The following is a 17222-nucleotide window of genomic DNA, read 5'->3' as shown; positions in this document are numbered from 1 at the left end:
AGGGACTCATGGCTGGATTCCAAAGTTACAGCTGTTGCAGTGCCCCCATGTCACATGATCAAAATTCAGGCACTTGGCAGCCCACCTACACTTACGATTGCAGAGACACTCCAACTTCCCCCATCCACCTTTCCCCCCCATCTATCCTGTTTCCCCGAAAATAAGACATCCCCTGATAATAAGCCCAATTGAGCTTTTGAGCGCATGCGCTACAATAAGCCTCCCTCCGAAAATAAGCCCTCCCCGAAAATATTTAAACGCAGAGCTGGAAATCAGGTAACACGGCAAGAGGAGTCCCATCTTTCTCCACGTGCCCCAAAATAATAAGACCACCCTGAAAATAAGGCCAAGCGCTTATTTTGGAGTTCAAAAAAAAAAAAAAAAAAGACAGGGACTTATTTTCAGGGAAACACGGTATGCTCCTTTGATCCCTGGCACTCCATGGCTCCTGCTGCCCTAGCTGATTTTTGCTGTATTTTTGCTCCAAGTACTGACGACTGTACGTGTGGCTGGCCTGTCTCTTCATGAGGCAGTTGCTGACCATATAAGGCTTTTTTTGTTGCAAGTCACACACAGTGGTTCCTTTGCAAGACCTGAGGAAGATGGCCTCACAGGCCATTAGCTGCCCTGTGAAGGGCCAGGTCGGATATGCCTGGTCAGCAGCGTGAGCAAGAAGATAGCAAAGGTTAGCTGGAACAACAAAGCACAGGGTGGTAGGAACCTCGGAGTGCAAGGTTGTGAAGGTGACTGGCTGGGAACTAGGTTGGAATGGCAAGTGCAGTTTTGCACCACACTGCTGGGCTGGGCTGAGCTGGACTTTGTATTGCAAAGGAATTCACGTTGTGCTGTGGCTCAGTGGTTTTCTTGTAGTCCCAGAGCTGCAGTGCATCAAGCAGCTCTGGGATTACAGAGCTGCATGCTGCGTTCCTGGGCTGGGCTTTGCACTGCAAAGGGATTTGCACTGTGCTGTGACTTAGGGGCTTCCTGCAGCTCCAGAGCCATGGTATGCCAAACTTTTGTACTGTGCTGCTGGGCTTGGATGAGGCAGTTGAGGCTTCATGGAGTGGCTGTGCTTCCTGGAGTTTTTTTGGCATATTCTTAGAAATGGTATGCTATTGCCTTCCTCTTAGGACTGACTCAAGGGCACCAGACTGACTTCATGTCTAAAGTGGGACTAGAACTCACAATCTCCTGGTTTCTAGCCTGGTGCCTTAACCACTACACCAAATTGGCTCTTATTCAAGTTTTAGCTTAATTTATTTCCTGCCATTATGCTTGTTTTCAAGCAACATGCATGTTTTCATGAGAAAAGGAGAAAGGTTAGTGAAGAGTCTTCCTCTTTTTATCACCCTCCCCCTTTCTCACACACAAACTCATTTCTGCTTTCATGCCACCCTGTCCTTCTGAATCATCTGTTTTTGCAAATAAAAAAATAAAAATAAAACTTCACACAATGCATTTGTTCCGAAGCATGTGTCCTTTGCCCACCCCCGAGCTTTAGCAGAGAGATCCAAATGGAGAAACACCACAAAAGAGAGAAAAAAGAATTAAAAGGATGGAGAAAAAACATTAGAAAGAGAGAAGATGATGCCTGCCAGCAGTTTATGGCAGGGTAAGGCTTGGCCCTCCTTTCCTCCAACCCCTTTAAAACATTTTATTGAAAGCACTCATTCATAACCATGAATATTTCTATTTTCCATAAATCACATCTCAAAACAATTTCTCAAGGCAGATGACATTAAGTGCATTGCATTGTCATGTGAAACATTTGCTGTACTGTTCAGTCAAAACACTTTCAAAACTTATATATTCAGAAAAAACAATCTGACAGTAAAAAAGGGAAATCAACACCATTTGTAGAAGTACAAATAATATTAACTGTCAGACAGACAGTCATAAGGACGGTGTTTAAATAGCCTTCCTAAATGAGATAAAAGAAACTAACTAAAGCAGTGGTGAAATCTAACAATTTTCCCTACCAGTTCTGTTGGTGTGGCTTGGTGGGGGGGGTCCTGTGACTGATTGGACGTGGCCAACTCGATGCCACTCACAGCCATGCCCACTCAGTCACATGACCATCCCCCACCAAGCCACGCCCACAGAACCCAGTAGAATTTTTTTTTAATTTTCTATTCTGCCTATTTTCCCCTGTCGCGAGATGCCTGCAGCTGCAGCCTCTTTTTTTCGGTGCGCCTGGAGGCGCTTCTGGTGCCGAAAGATGCAGCAGCTGCAGGCTTCTTGTAGTGAAACTTACTAGAGCCTCGCTTCCCTTCTTAAACGTGCTGCCGCTATCGCCGCCCTCTTCCATGCACCAGCCATGTATGTGCACACCCTTGCTTGCTGCCACTGATGAATGAATAAATGGTATGCACATGCATGGATGGCGCATGGAACAGGGCGGTGATGGCGGTGGCGCATTTAAGAAGGGGAGCGCGACACTGGTAAGTTTCGCTACAAGAAGTCTGCAGCCGCTGCATCTTTCGGCACAAGAAGCGCCTCCAGGAGCACTGAAAAAAAAGAGGCTGTGGCTGCAGGCATCTCATGACAAGGGGGGCGAGATGCGGGCTGGCGGGGCCCCCAGTGGTGATGGTTCAGCCTTGGCTTGCCTTCCCTGGCAGCCAGCCGCGGGCGGAAGGTAAGACCCAAAGGGAGAGCAGGCAGCGGGCGGCAGCTCTGGGTCAAGGTCGGAGCCAGGGAATGGTGCATTTCCTGATCCAGTTGAGGCTGGCGGCGAGTGAGCGGCGGCTCTATGACAAGGCCGGAACCAGAGAACCAGGGGGAGCGGGCAGCATGCATTGCTTACCTTTGGTGAGCTGAGCAGACGAGGCGACTGGTGAGGTGAGTAGTTGGGAAATTATATAGGGCGGGGGTGGGTGGGTTGGCTGAGCAGCTGGAAGTGTAGACTGGGTGAGCAGGCGACTGGGCAGGCATGGGTGGGGCCACCAGGGATGATTGCTACCGGTTTGCCGAACCGATGGCAATCATCGCTACCGGTTCAGTTGAACCGGTCCGATTTCACCCCAGGGTCAGGGTTATTAGGAAAGGAGTGCCAAGGGTCTGTGTCTGTGTGTTACAAGCAGTAAACTGTAATGAAAAGAAAGACACTGAGAGGGAGTAAATGAGTACCAGGAGCACCATTAGTGTTTTACAAACTGCAGCAGTTTAAGAGACGCTAATTTCAGACCAGAAAAAGTCTTCACTTTTTTTATTTCAATGAATGACAGGATCTTGACTGTTCCCAAAGCGAAATCCAGATTTTAGGATTTGGGTACAAGTAAGCAAGCTCATCTCTTCTATTGAAAATATGATTTAAAATTATGAATTTTGGTTTTTGCTCATTTTCAATGAAATATCTGATAAAGTCGCAAGGTTCTGCAACTGTTTTATTTGATTTATGGATTAAAAACTAATATGGTATATTTATCTCTTGCCTAATCATCATTCAAATGAAACCATTCATTTCATGTATTATGGGAGTCATTGAGGGAGGTCACATATTACAACATTACAAGTCTTTCTTAAAGAAGATATTATGGCAGTACTGCTGCATAGAAAATCTCAAATGTTCAGAAAGAAAAGAGAAACAAATGATGTGGAATTCTTTGGGAAGAAAGGCTAGATTATTTCCATCACTGTTTTTCTTTCTCCTGTGAGGCAAATGTATTTGAGTTCAGTCAGGTTTTAATTCATAAAAACTAATTTAATTATTCAGTTTTATGGGTGGTATCTATATATTATTAATGTGCATTTAATAGTACTTTTAACAATGTTTTACTTTTCTATCTTATCAAGTAGGTTGTGGTCTACTTTATCAAATGCTTTACTGAAGTCCAAGTAAATTATATGGTCACCCATATAAGTAAATTATAGCATTTTGCTGGTCCACTAATTTTGTCACTTTATCAAAGAATGAATAAGATTTGTCTGGCATGATCTGTTTTTGACAAACACATATTGGCTACCGGTTATGACTTTGTTTGCCTCTAAGTGTTCACAGATTCGTTGCTTGATTATATTTTCTAGAATCTTCCCAGGTATTGATGTCAGACTGATAGGTCTGCAAGTTGCTGGATCCATTTATTAATTGTCTTACTTTATTTTACTCTTATTACTGTTAGCTACTTCAAGTGTAAAGATAAGATATAAATCAACATCCATTGAATCAAGAATTCTTATAATATGATTGTAAGGCACATAAATGTTTATCCACTTGCTTATCTAAGAATTGGCTTCTAATAATTTAACCAAGTGATGTGGCCAAGGTAAAATGGATTCTTTTTAACTGAAGAATCAAAAAAATCCTAGACTAGAATTTTAGTGGCAGCTAAGAAATATTTTTTCCACACAGACTAAATATCTCATAAAAGAATTAACTGGGACTAAAGGTAAAAATGGTAGGAACCAGAATCAATGGTAAGTAGACCAAAACCGGATATAAGAAGCGAAATACCACTAGATCTGGAGAAACAAACAAATAAGATCCTCTCCCCACATCAAATGAAAAGAAATGCATTGCTAATTTCTGTTTGACATTTTTTCAGTACATATTATATACATTTGTTTGGTGATATTCTTCCCCCTCAATTGGTTGCTATGAAGAGAAGCTTCTTCCAGTCGTGGGTTCCACTTACCTTCGCTACTGGTTTGGAACTGGGAGTACGCCTGTGCATGCACTCGCTTCGCTCACGTGCGGCGCTTCTGCACATGCGCATAATATTCTGTGCATATGCAGAGCATCCGTGATGATGTTGGGGCGGGTGGGTGGAGCCTCCCACCGCTGCCACTACTGGTTCGCCCCGGTTTGGGCGAAACCGGGGCGAACAGGTAGAAACCCACAACTGGCTTCTTCCATACAAGGTGCTCATTCCTCTCTTGCATTTAAAAGACCCTAAAGATGAAAAATGGTGGGTGGTCACCCATATATTTTCTCCAGTGGTTTTAACCTTGTTTGCTGGATGCTATGGATTAACGAGAGAGATAAATAAAATTGCTGAAACTCAGGATGGAGAGGAGGGAGTAAAAAATAATGGCTTGAGAAGGGAAAATGGACAAGGAAGAATTCTTCCTAGTGGGAAAATGAACCATCAACTAATTATGCAGAGCTGTAGTCATTTATACGGATCTAAAATAGAAAATATCAGATCTGCTATAATTTTCAGTATGTATTCTGGAACAGAATAAAAATAAATGGCCTCAAAAATCAAACACACAATATCATGAGCTCAGACATGTCCACTCCCCCCACATCTCTAATTCTTCTCTGTCCTTATGCTCTTCTCTTTGTTCTCTTTGTCTTTTTTTCCCCTCTTGCATCTTTTATTACATTTTTATCCTGCCTATCTCAGTGATACAGCAATTCTCCATCTTCCCTTCCTAACTTCTTCTCTTCTCAGGACGTGTCTCCCTTTTATTCTTCCTTCTTTACAACTCTACATTTTCTAATTCTTTCCTTATATCATTGCAAGGTTCTTAATACCTTTATAAAATGTTAACAGCTCAGCTAACGCAAGCCACACTGCTCAGCCCCCTGTAACGTTAGGGTCATTTAGTGCTATTATAGGTTTCACCACCCACTGCAAAAAAACCCTAACGCAATGCAAGATTTTATTATAACAATGCAAGGCTTGAAGTGCATCCACCATGCAAACTTTAGCAAACTTTTTAAAAAATATAATCATGAAGAACAGGTTTCAAAAGAACTCTTGAAATTGCTTGGTTATGTGCTGAGATTTATGAGATAGCCAAAAGGAATATAAAAGGTATGTGGGTATGGGGGGAAGGGAGCCTACTGCCTTTCCCCCCTGCTGAATACAGATCAATTTGCATTTCATTGTCCTCATTCTCATCAGGTTCATTAATTGCCAGTGATTTCTCTACATTTGCCAAAAAATGTACCCAGTGCTTCTTTGAGAAGTTATTTATACGGTTTTGTCCCTTCTGATGCTGACTTTGGCAGAATACTTGTTGTTCTGTGCTAAAATGCTGGGTGAGCTGCTTTGAGGTCCCAAACGACCCTTTCTTGAAGCAAACTGTTCTTTTAAGGCATCCGCTGCAGCTTCCCCTCCTTGCCCGTGACCACTGGATTCCCTCTGAAACCTAAAAACAAACCTGAATGACTTGTGCATTCCAGCCTCACAGATTTCATTGGAAGTGACTCTAAGTCAGGGGGCTTAGGATCTCGCTTTTTCCCTTGATCCTTCCATTCTCCACTTGCATGCCTGGCTTGTTTCCTTCTGACTGTGACTCATTCTTCCCCAAACCCCTGACTCATTCAGCTCATTTGTTTTCTTATGTAACATTCTAATCTCTGCACTTCACTTCCTACAACTAGATAATCACAGCCATGCTTGGCATTTCAGTGTGGTTCCCACCAGTCCTTTACACTTCAGTGAAATTGTTCCTTTAGAACAGCCCCTTTTATGTAACAAGCCACAAGCTGTCTTGATGTCCTTTTCAACTTTTGACAATCTGAGGTCCATGGTTACAGAGCATTGTGTCCTAGCTATCCAAGCATGTGCTAGGAACTTGTTACTCTTGGTTGCTGGTTGCAGGGTTGGAAAAATCCAAGACCTTGTTGCCCAGTTTCTAATGTTTTAACAATGGCATTCAAAGCATGCTTTATTGAATCACAGGTCACCAACATGAATCATGGTACAATCATGCTCTGACAAGATGATTTTCCATCTTGTCCCTATGATTTCCCTTATTTCATCCCCATTCCATGAGTGAGACTTGCTAAAGTCATAATTAGCAAGGAGTATAAAGGAGTATTTCCACTATTCTAACACAGCTTCAAAGTCTTTTTATTAAAGTTGTTGGGTAGGTTTCTATACGATATTGTGAATTCTGGGAATTGTAATCCCAACACATTTGTTGGAAAGCATATTGGGGAAGACTGTTACCATCATTTCAAAAGATAAAATATTGCAAATTATAAAGTGTGGCCTGCATTTAATATAAGAAATGAATCTGATACATTTACCAAAAGTGTTCTAGTCAATATTTTGACATTAGTTATAAAGGTAATTGGATTTTAACAGATTGTACCAACTGTGGAGACCAAATTACTTCTTTAAAAATGTTCCTGTTCCATATCAAGCAAACATGAAACTAATGCAACACATGAACAGCAATAACCCACCCATGGTGACCAATGAATTTTGGAGGATATTCAAAAATATAATTACAGATAAAAAGTGTTTTTCCTTCTCTGGCACATCATTTTTCAAAATTATTATGGAATTGTTCCATGCATTTTCTCCATTACCATTTTTTGCAGTTTAAAAAATGTTTTTGAAACAAAGAAGCAAAAGGAGAGTCAAATAAAATAAAACAACTAAGTTAACCTTTTGATTCATCACCTCAACAATTGTAAAGAAAGAAATCACGAGATAAGGGAAACATAAATCAAGTAAGTATGTATTGGATATGAAGCTGCTTTCTTTCTTGAAAAGGAATAGAAAATCTTATGTCTAGAATTTTTATTTATTTATTTTTATCCTATCTTTATTATTTTTACAAATAACTAAAGGCAGCAAATACATATTCAACACATTTTTTTTTCTTATTTTCCTCACAATAATGCTGAGAGGTGGGTTGGGTTGAAAGAAAATGAATAAAAGTCACAGTCTCCTGCTTTTTGTTTTTAACCATTAGACCAAACTGGCTAATTATCTGCATTTTTAAAATCTTAAACGCTGATTTTTGAAAATATTTCCAGGTTGCAAACCATTGTTGTTTTGCTTATTTCACTTCTAGGAAATCTAGGAAGTAAAGCTTGCACAAATTATGACTTATTTAAGTTATGGATTTTGGCCTATCAGGTACTCGACAATCAAACTGAAGGACAGCAAGATTAAACATTTGCCAAGACCACAAGAGCACTCTTTAATGCCATTTCAAGTTTTCACTGAGTATTCAGGAAAATCAAATGTTCCTCTTTAAGGCTAGAAGAATCACTAAAATGTTCTACCTGGAAGTCTTCAAAACACTGAAAACTGTTTCCTTTTATTCCAACCAGAGAAAAACAACAACAATGAAAGTCTCAGTGTCCTCCATGTAAATTACTAAACATGCCTATAGTTTGGTTTGGTAGATCACAAATTGACATTTTCACATATATTTCTTTTCCCAATATCCTTCCAGGAAAATTCTCTATGAACCCTGTTTTCCATAAACTAGTCATGAAGTAGAAAGAAATGAAAAGTCTACCACCAGACTTTGATCTAACTGTCGACACTAACAGTCTTACCCTTGAGAAATTAGGGAATTCTGAAAAAAACGTTCACCTAATTTTATTGTCTACAAATTTGAAGTAGAGTTTCAAAATGTAATTTATGCCCAACTCTAATCAAAACTTTATGGAGAAGAGCTTGCAGTCTTTCATAATAGACTGCAACAATTATTTTATTGTGTTTGGTAAGGCATCTTGTGAGTGGGTGTGACCCAAGTATTTTAATAGGGAGATCTATGGATCAAAGATACTCTACATTTCCATTAATAGATGGGTACTTCTCAATGAGTAAATGTACACTTTCCTATAAGCAATAATGGTAAGAATTTGATTCTTGCTGACTATGTCTATCTTTTTCTTGGCAACAAGATTTGCCATAAGAAGTGAATAAAAAGGAGAATGTTAATGACATAGTTATTATGTATGCTAGTTACATAATATTATGTATAAACTGCAGTGCTAATTTTCTATCTGCAAGGAGATTTTTTCCTTTATTAACATTAAAAATGTGGTATTCTATCTGTAGATGGTAACATCTTAGATGTTCTACTATCTTATTTGATACACGTATAGCAGGGGTGGGTTCTAATTTTTTTTACTACCGGTTCTGTGGGCGTGGCTTATTTTGTGGGTGTGGCTTGGAGGCCATGTGACTAGGTGGGCGTGGCTAGCTGGGCAGTCATTTCTGGAAGGTCCTCGCACTTACGACCAAGTCCTCGCACTTACAACCCGACTCATTTGTTTGCTTTTAACACTGATCAGCTGTAGGAGGGCCCTTTGAAGCCCCGCGGCAAGAGTTTAAACAGTTTTTTTCCCTCTAGTCATCAGCTGGGACTCAGGAGGCAGCAATAGATTGGGGGTGGGACCAAATAAAAGGTAAGAATAACGTGGAGGGGGTGGGTGGTGGTGGGGGAGAACCGGTTCGGTGACGTCATATCGTCACCGCTACCGGCTCGGCCGAACCGGACTGAACCGGGAGGAACCCACCACTGATGTATAGGTCAGGCCACAATACTGAAAAATAGTTCACCCTAAAATGGGTGGATCCAGGGCAAAAAATAACTTTGATTTAAATGAATTGTGCCACATTTGTTTAATATTCCCATCTTATATTAAATAAATACATCTTGAAAGGCTCAGAGAGCAATATCCAAGGCTTTGGGAAGAGCAGGTTGTGTTCTCCCAATTAGAGCCACAAAGTATTCTGAATTATTACACTTATCAGTTAAGTAAGGACATTCCAATTATATCCCTTTGACATTGCTAGACTGGCCACATTTGAGCAAGAAAAAATTCAGGCAACCAATAGCTAGCAACAAAGAGGTGGATTTTTATTTATCTGTTATTTTCATCCAATGATCCCTGCTAGGTTTCTGCAATGGCAGAATGGCAACCCTACATTTAGCAAAGTCAGTTTTCTTAAAGTTACTTTTCTTCTTGTTCCTCTGATACTCTCAGCCCTTTGAGGTAGAACAGACTAGGAAACTAAAGCTATGAATGCTAATATTATTTTTATTATATGGTTACAGTAACAGAATATCGTAAATCTGAATGGGCCTCTCCTCTCGCCTTTTAACTTAAAGAGAACAAGGGAGATCAAGTCTTATCTCCCTCTGCAATGCAAACATATTTCAGAGTTATCCTTTGATTTCCTTTGTTCCCCAAAGAATCCAGAGAATTGGTGTAGAGAATTTGCCCTTAGAAATCCTTGTTTTCTTATCCCATGAAATAAAATTCTTAGAATTCCCCGAGAAGAGGTAATAAAGCTGTGCTTGTTTAAACTTGTAGCATGAATGTGCCAAAAGTACTAATGTTAAGAGCCATGACTCAGAGGCTGTCTGCATTAGTGACTGGTGATTCATGGTGGGATAGAGAGGAAAGAGGAGAATTTACTACTGAGAGATGTAGCTGTGATTAAAACTTCTTACTGTGTTAGCTGAGTAAACTGTTTTATATAGGAAGCTACCTTTTAGCTCTTACTCTGTCCCTCTAGCCCATATTCCCAAATCTGGCAGCCCTTTTCTAGGGACCTAGGTCTTTCTTTTCATTGCCATCCAAAAGGTCTTTTTTACCTGGAGCTCTAGCATAGGTGCTACCACACTGAACCGATAGTTTGTTCACCCACTCAAGTTAATTTTATCCTCAAGTCCCCAACTTTCCCTCTGAAGAAAATCTGAAGAAATCCCCTGGCCCTTTTGAGGCTTGTGGTTTACAGGCTGCAAATGCAGTTCAAGTTCAAGCTGAGTTCAGTGACAGCTATCAAAAGAGGAAGACTTATCTGAACGAGGATATTGTTTTCCATCTGCAATCATGCTATCTCTTGGCAGCAGGTTCCTTTCTCTACAACTCCCTGAGTAAATAAGTAGATTCCTGATGCTGTTCCAGCTTTAAAATATGCCTTTGAAGGGCTCAGCCAGGAACAAGCCATGGTGATTTTCCCCCATCAAAGATGTCCATGTGATCCTCTAGCACACTTCTAGCACAGAGGTAGGTATGTCCTTGGTTAGATAAGGAATGTAGTCAAGGTTTATTCATGTCACAAGCTGACAATCTGAACAGTGTGCAAAAATAGGGAGCATTTCAGAACACGTCAGGATATTTACTAAATAGGTTTAGCATGAGATGTATTTAAGAAATTTAGAGCTAGCATGAATTTCCTACATTAGTCCTCAATAATAGTCTTTTCCTGTGAGGAGATTTTCTTTATTTATTGTAACTAAATTCAGCCCATATTTATTGTAGGTTTGTTTCTCTCCCAAAAGGACAACACTGATTTTTGGCAGTGGTGGTCTGATGAGATTCTGGGGTTCACAAAAAGGAGATAGGGACCATTGCACTACATTAGCACATCAATTCTTAAAACAATTCTGTAAAATACTTATGCTTTACCAGTCTTCTGCTGTCACAACTGAGAGCTTACCTGCTTATAGCACTGATATGTCTACTTGATTCATTCATCACAGTAATGTTTGCTTTCTTCAGGGGTATTGTGGGGCATTTTTGTTGGAAAAGCTTACATGAAAGTGAACAATAGCCATTATTTAAAGGATAAATATTTTGCATAAGCACAAAAAGTTGAAAAAGACACGATCAATTTATGAACTTTAACTCAAATGAATAAGATTAGAAGGAGACTGGCAAAGATTCCTTAAAGGGAAATAACTCCATTCCTCAAAACATCACCAATCATGCTGGTTGGGATTATTAAATTAAAGTTCGAAGAATTTGGAAGCTATTTATTTTTTTTTTCACCAATCTCTCTAAAGTAAGGCAATGTTATTATATTCTGACTTGGTAAATGTAGAGATAAATGTCAAAAAAAAAAAAGTTTAACTCTTAAGGATTTTTTTAAAAAGTGACTTTGGTAGAGAGTGGTGAATGGTTGGGTTAGATCTTTTTTCTGTTTTCTGTAATAAGTGAACTCCGGATGATCCAGTGAAAACAAATTGGCAGTAATTTAAACACAGGACACATAAGTTCTTCTTTAGGCAACATACAGTTAAATGTGTTTTTCTCCCAAGAGATGTAGAAATGACCACTGCTTTCACTTAAATATTTACTTAGAAGACAATTCTACTAAATTAAATATTTACCACAAACACTCAGTGACATTTCTTGAAAGTAAAAACATGCATAGGATTTGATTGTAACCCTATGGTCATTTACCTAAAAGGTAGCTCCTTTGAATTTAACAGAACTGTCTTTCAGGTAAAGTTTTAAAGAGACTTATTCCTGAATAAAATAAGCATAGTATTGCAGCCTCACAAAAAATCTGCAAAGATTGGCCTGTCAGTGAGTATTTCAGTTAGAATACTTAAATAAATAAAATCACCTCACAGTTGACTTTGTGTCTGATACTACTTCTCCTAAGTGAAACCTACCAAGCAGCTTTGGTTCAAATAACACAAGAGACAAACATATACTTAGTTCTGTAATTTTATTAACTGGGTGCAATGGTAGAGTAAACTGGTTGCCAACAAAAGCAAAGAGAAATTCACCACCATTGTGCAATGCAGCTCCAAAGTCTTATGAAAGGACAGCTTTGATCAGCAGAAAAATAGAGCCACTATAAGTCAATCCTAGAAGAGTCTTTCAAGAATTATTTAAAAAAATAGTTTCATGCCATAATCAAAAAGTTGGAGTTCAATATTTTTGCAACAAAATAATTAATATGGCTACTTGTGGAACTACTGCTGTTATTAAAATCTACACCGAAATGAGCGTGAGGAATAGCTCAATTGTTTTGTTTGTTTTTGTTTTTGTTTTTATTGGATTTATATACCGCCCTACTCCTGAAGGACTCAGGGTGGTGAACAGCCATAGAATAAAACACATAAATACAAAAATTTAAAATAGAATAAAAATGAATTAAATAATTTGGCTGAGACAAATTTAAAATACCCAATAATTTAAAAACAAATTAAAATTTACATTTAAAAGGGGAAAAGATTTAGGCCAGGCCAGCTTGATGAAATAAGAAAGTCTTGAGCACGCGACGGAAGGTGCGCAGATCCGGGATCCTCCGTATCTCTGGGGGGAGCTCGTTCCAGATCGTAGGTGCCCCCTCAGAGAAGGCTCTCCCCCTAGGGGCCACGAGTTGACATTGTTTGGCCGAGGGCACCCGGAGGAGCCCCTCTCTATGGGAGCGTACTGGCTGGTGGGAGACTATTGGTGGTAGCAGGCGGTCCCATAGATAACCAGGTCCTAAGCCATGGAGCGCTCTAAAGGTGATAACCAAAACCTTGAAGCGCACCCGGAAGACCACCGGGAGCCAGTGCAGCTCGCGCAGGAGAGGTGTTACATGGGAACGCCACGTCACTCCCATAGCCACCCGCGCGGCCGCACTCTGAGCCAGTTGGAGCCTCCGAGTCTCCAACTGCCGAGCCTCCTCAAGGGGAGCCCCATGTAGAGAGCGTTACAATAGTCCAAACGGGAGGTGACGAGGGCATGAGTGACTGTGCGTAGGGAGTCCCGATCTAGAAAGGGACGGAACTGGTGGATCAGGCGAACCTGATGAAAAATCCTCCCGGTCACAGCCGTCAAGTGCTCTTCTAAAGACAGCCGTGAATCCAGGAGGACGCCCAAGTTGCGAGCCCCTTCCGTGGGGGCCAATGCTTTCAGCTTTATTGCTTAATATCACAAAGGTAAGACTAGGACCTCTTATCTTTAGTATGCTTCTATTAGTCTTGAATTAGCCCCTTTAGGATAGTGGTTAAGGTACCAGCTAGAAATCAGGAGACTGTGAGTTCTAGTCTTACTTTAGGTATGAAATCAACTGCATGTTCTTACCCATCTATGAAGAAGAAGACAAGGGCAAACCATTTCTGAAAATTTTGCCAAGAAGACTGCTGGGAATAGTCCAAGGAGTGACAAGAGATTAACATTGACTCAAAAGTATACCCACAAACACAAACAGTCTTGAAAGCCAAGTACTTAAAAACTTGCTTTTCCCAATACCATGCAATTTATGGACAATTAGCCAGGGAGTCTAAGTGGATTTATAGAAAAAGCACACCATTCTTTATTATAGTGTCCCAGTTATGGAACTTTATTTCAAGTAGTCTCTACATTAGCTTTTTCCAGAAAACAACTGGACACATATATGAAGACATACCTCACAGCCACCACTGATTTGCTTTTAGGCTTGACTATTGTTTTTCTTGGTATTTTTAATGAACTATTTTTAATTCTTTTATTAATTGTTCTTAAACATTATTTGCTTTATTGTGTCTTATTTTACAATAGTTTTGCTCTGTTTGGCTTGATGTTTCCAGAAATGGAAATGGAAGATATGGAAGAAATGGAAGAAATAAAATGCCAAATTATTTTATTTCAGATAAAAGCTGAGGTAAAGATCATCCCTCCTAGGAACACCGTCCTGCCACAATGAGAATATCTTGGAGTGGGCATCCAAATTTATGCTTGTTGTAATTCATGCATAGAAAATCTAAAAACAGAATGTGCCATCTAGTTTAATCTTTATGAATGTTTTCAAAGAATTTGATAGAATCTGAAAATCTATTTTAGAATTCAAAGATTTAAAATAGATCTTTTAGATTTCAAACGTCAGCAGATTGTGTGAGCTTCATCACAATAATTCACACACTATGTGGATGGATTGCAGCATTCAGGCGAGTCTTTAGTTTTATTTATTTATATTTAAAAGATTGATATAGCTGTCCATATTGTAATAACAATCCTGGGCTGGGCACAAAACAGTAAAACAGCAGGAGCCCTTAGATCAGAGGTCTTCAAACTTGGCAGCTTTAAGACTTGTGGACTTCAACTCCCAGAATTCTCCATAGAGCATAGCTGACTAGAGAATTCTGGGAGTTGAAATCCACAAGTCTTAAAGCTGCCAAGTTTGAAGACCTCTGCCTTAGATCAAAAACAAAGCAAGCATATTATGTAAAGTAAAGTAAGTATGATTTGTTACCCTATCACTTTTTATCCCTTTTTCATATTTCATGTATCCAAAAAAGTGCCCTTCTTACAGAAAGATGGGTAGGCTTGGGGAATCAATAAGCTGTGCCAAAGTACAAAAGCAAAGAAACAAAAAAACTCACAACCCAAATACAGTATCCAGGGCAGTTCAACATAGCCTGATCATAGTAGTGAAAAACCAAATGGAATATTATGGACTGACTACATCTTAATTTCATTATGGTGTCCTTTTAGCACTGCTCAGTTCACTACTTCGTTACAGCTTTTGTTATGAGGAGAAAAGCCTTCCAATTGCTCAAAGATACTGTATGATTGGATCACTGTAATTTATAAAAATAAGTGACTAGCTCAATTTGCTTTCCATGGCATCTTTTTTGTGTTTCAGTATTATGCACATTATCTAATTATACATAACAAAAAATGGAAATAGCCCCCCTAGACTTACAGTAAGAGAATGCTTTTACTATAGTTTGAGAGCAACAACATGACACAAACGAAACACAAAAATGTTAATTAGTATAGAAGCAATTTCATAATTACCATGTGTAGATCAAGCTGCCCAATCACTCTATAATTTGCAAATCCCTTTTGTATTTTTAGTTCACACAAGCCTATACTGGATAAGGTAAAATGTAACTTTCATGGTATAGAAAATATATCTTTCTCAAATATGTACACAATAATTTTTTGTTTATCCATTCTAATTATTAGAACATACTGTACATCAGTTGCAAATGAGCCTTTGAAAGGATTTTAGGATTTTAACATTTGAACTTTGAGAGATATTGACTGCAGCTGGAAATCAAAAAAGATTTCCAACCATTGGTTAAAACATAATTTTATGAGTTGGTTCCATAAGTGTTCATATTTATTCTTTCATTTCTTGTGCAATGATTACAGTGTTTTCTATGTTACTAGTATTTTCCATCGAAGTGTGATCTTTTGCAATTGAATATGTGTGTAGTGGTAATTTTGTTATATGAACAATTACTGACGCTTTCAAGGACTTGTGTAACTTCAACATTTTCTACTATTTTGCTTCTTATGTGAATGGATTTTAACAACTGTTAGCCTATGATTTATATCTTGTCCATGTATTTCATGTTCATCATGCTCTTAACTTTCAGGAAAAACAGCTTTGATATTGATTTATTCTTTCTATACAACCAAATATACTTCAATGCATTTGAGTCACACTATTCACTCCCTTTTATATTTAACCTACGTTCATTTAGTTCCCATTCATTCTTGATGGTTTCTTCTTTTAACCACATGGATTTAAGTACTCTAACTCAGTGGTGAAATCTAAAATTTGTTACTACCGGTTCTGTGGGCGTGGCTTGGTGGTGGTGGTGGGGTAATGTGACTGGGTGGGCATGGCCAATTTTTTTTTTTTTTTTACTTTTAAAACCATTTTTTCTACAACCTCTTCGGGGAAGCGGTTGTAAAAAAATGCTTTCAAAAGGCTCTGACGATCCCAGCCGAGTTACCTGATCGTCAGAGGCTTTTTTTCTTTTAAATGCCTCTGACGATCAGGCAACTCAGCTTGGATCGTCAGAGGCTTTTAAAAGAAAGAATCTGAAGAGGTTGTAGAAAAAATGCTTTCTAAATGAGCCGCACGATCATCAGAGGCTTTTTTTTTTTTACTTTTAAAAGCATTTTTTCGGCCGAAGAGGTGGGCATGGGGGGGGGCAGGGATTTTTGCTACCAGTTCTCTGAACCACTCGCCTCCATCGCTACCGGATCAGGCGATCCAGTCCGAACCAGGAGCATTTCACCCCTGCTCTAACTGAACTGATTTTTTTCTGACATATCCAATTCTCACTTATCTAAAAGAAAGTGATACACAGACATTTTTGCTCCTTTCAACATATATTCACCTAACGTTACTTTTCTACTAACATTTGCCCCTCTTTATTTTTACCATAAATTTCCCTATTTTTATCAACAATCTAAAAGTGTCCCCAAATTCATTTAATAGCCCTGATAGCACAGATGAGCCCATTATAAGCGTTTATTAGTGTTCTTGGCTGCTATTTTTATGTAATTTTTATTGTTTTTAATTCTGCTTCTTTTTGTTATTTTGTTTTAATTGTGAGCTATTCAGAATCATGTATATGAAATGGGTCACCTATAGATTTACTAAATAAATAAATATGTCAAAGATCCCATTTCCTGAGAGTAGCTCACTTCATCTCCCATTATATTTCCCCCTTGTCCCCTTCAATCCTGCCAGCCTTCTTTCTCCCCACGCATTCCTGGAGGCCGTGCGGGTCTGGATGGGGAGAAATAGGCTCAGACTCAACCCTTCCAAGACCGAGTGGCTGTGGCTTCTGGCGCCCTGATATAGTCAGCTGGCGCCATCGCTGACTATTGGGGGTGAATCTCTGCCCTCCACAGAGAGGGCTCGCAATCTGGGCATCCTCCTGGATGCACGGCTGTCTTTAGAAGAGCATATGACGGCCATGGCCAGGGGGGCTTTTTATCAGGTTCGCCTGATCCGCCAGTTGTGACCCTTTCTGGATTGGGACACCTTGCGCACGGT

At 39.5% G+C, this 17222-nt stretch overlaps 1 protein-coding gene across 1 annotated transcript in view; it reads right to left on the bottom strand.

Annotated features, from left to right (window-relative positions):
• Window positions 1-17222, bottom strand: part of EFEMP1 (EGF containing fibulin extracellular matrix protein 1) — a 54484-nt gene that overhangs the window by 18567 nt on the left and 18695 nt on the right. The gene's annotated exons all lie outside the window — the stretch shown is intronic.

The sequence above is a fragment of the Pituophis catenifer genome, unplaced genomic scaffold (genome assembly GCF_029215685.1).
Source record: "Pituophis catenifer annectens isolate HBS135680 unplaced genomic scaffold, rPitCat1.0.hap2 SCAF_1, whole genome shotgun sequence".
NCBI classification, from domain to species: domain Eukaryota; kingdom Metazoa; phylum Chordata; class Lepidosauria; order Squamata; family Colubridae; genus Pituophis; species Pituophis catenifer.
This window is presented reverse-complemented; position numbering and strand designations above follow the sequence as displayed.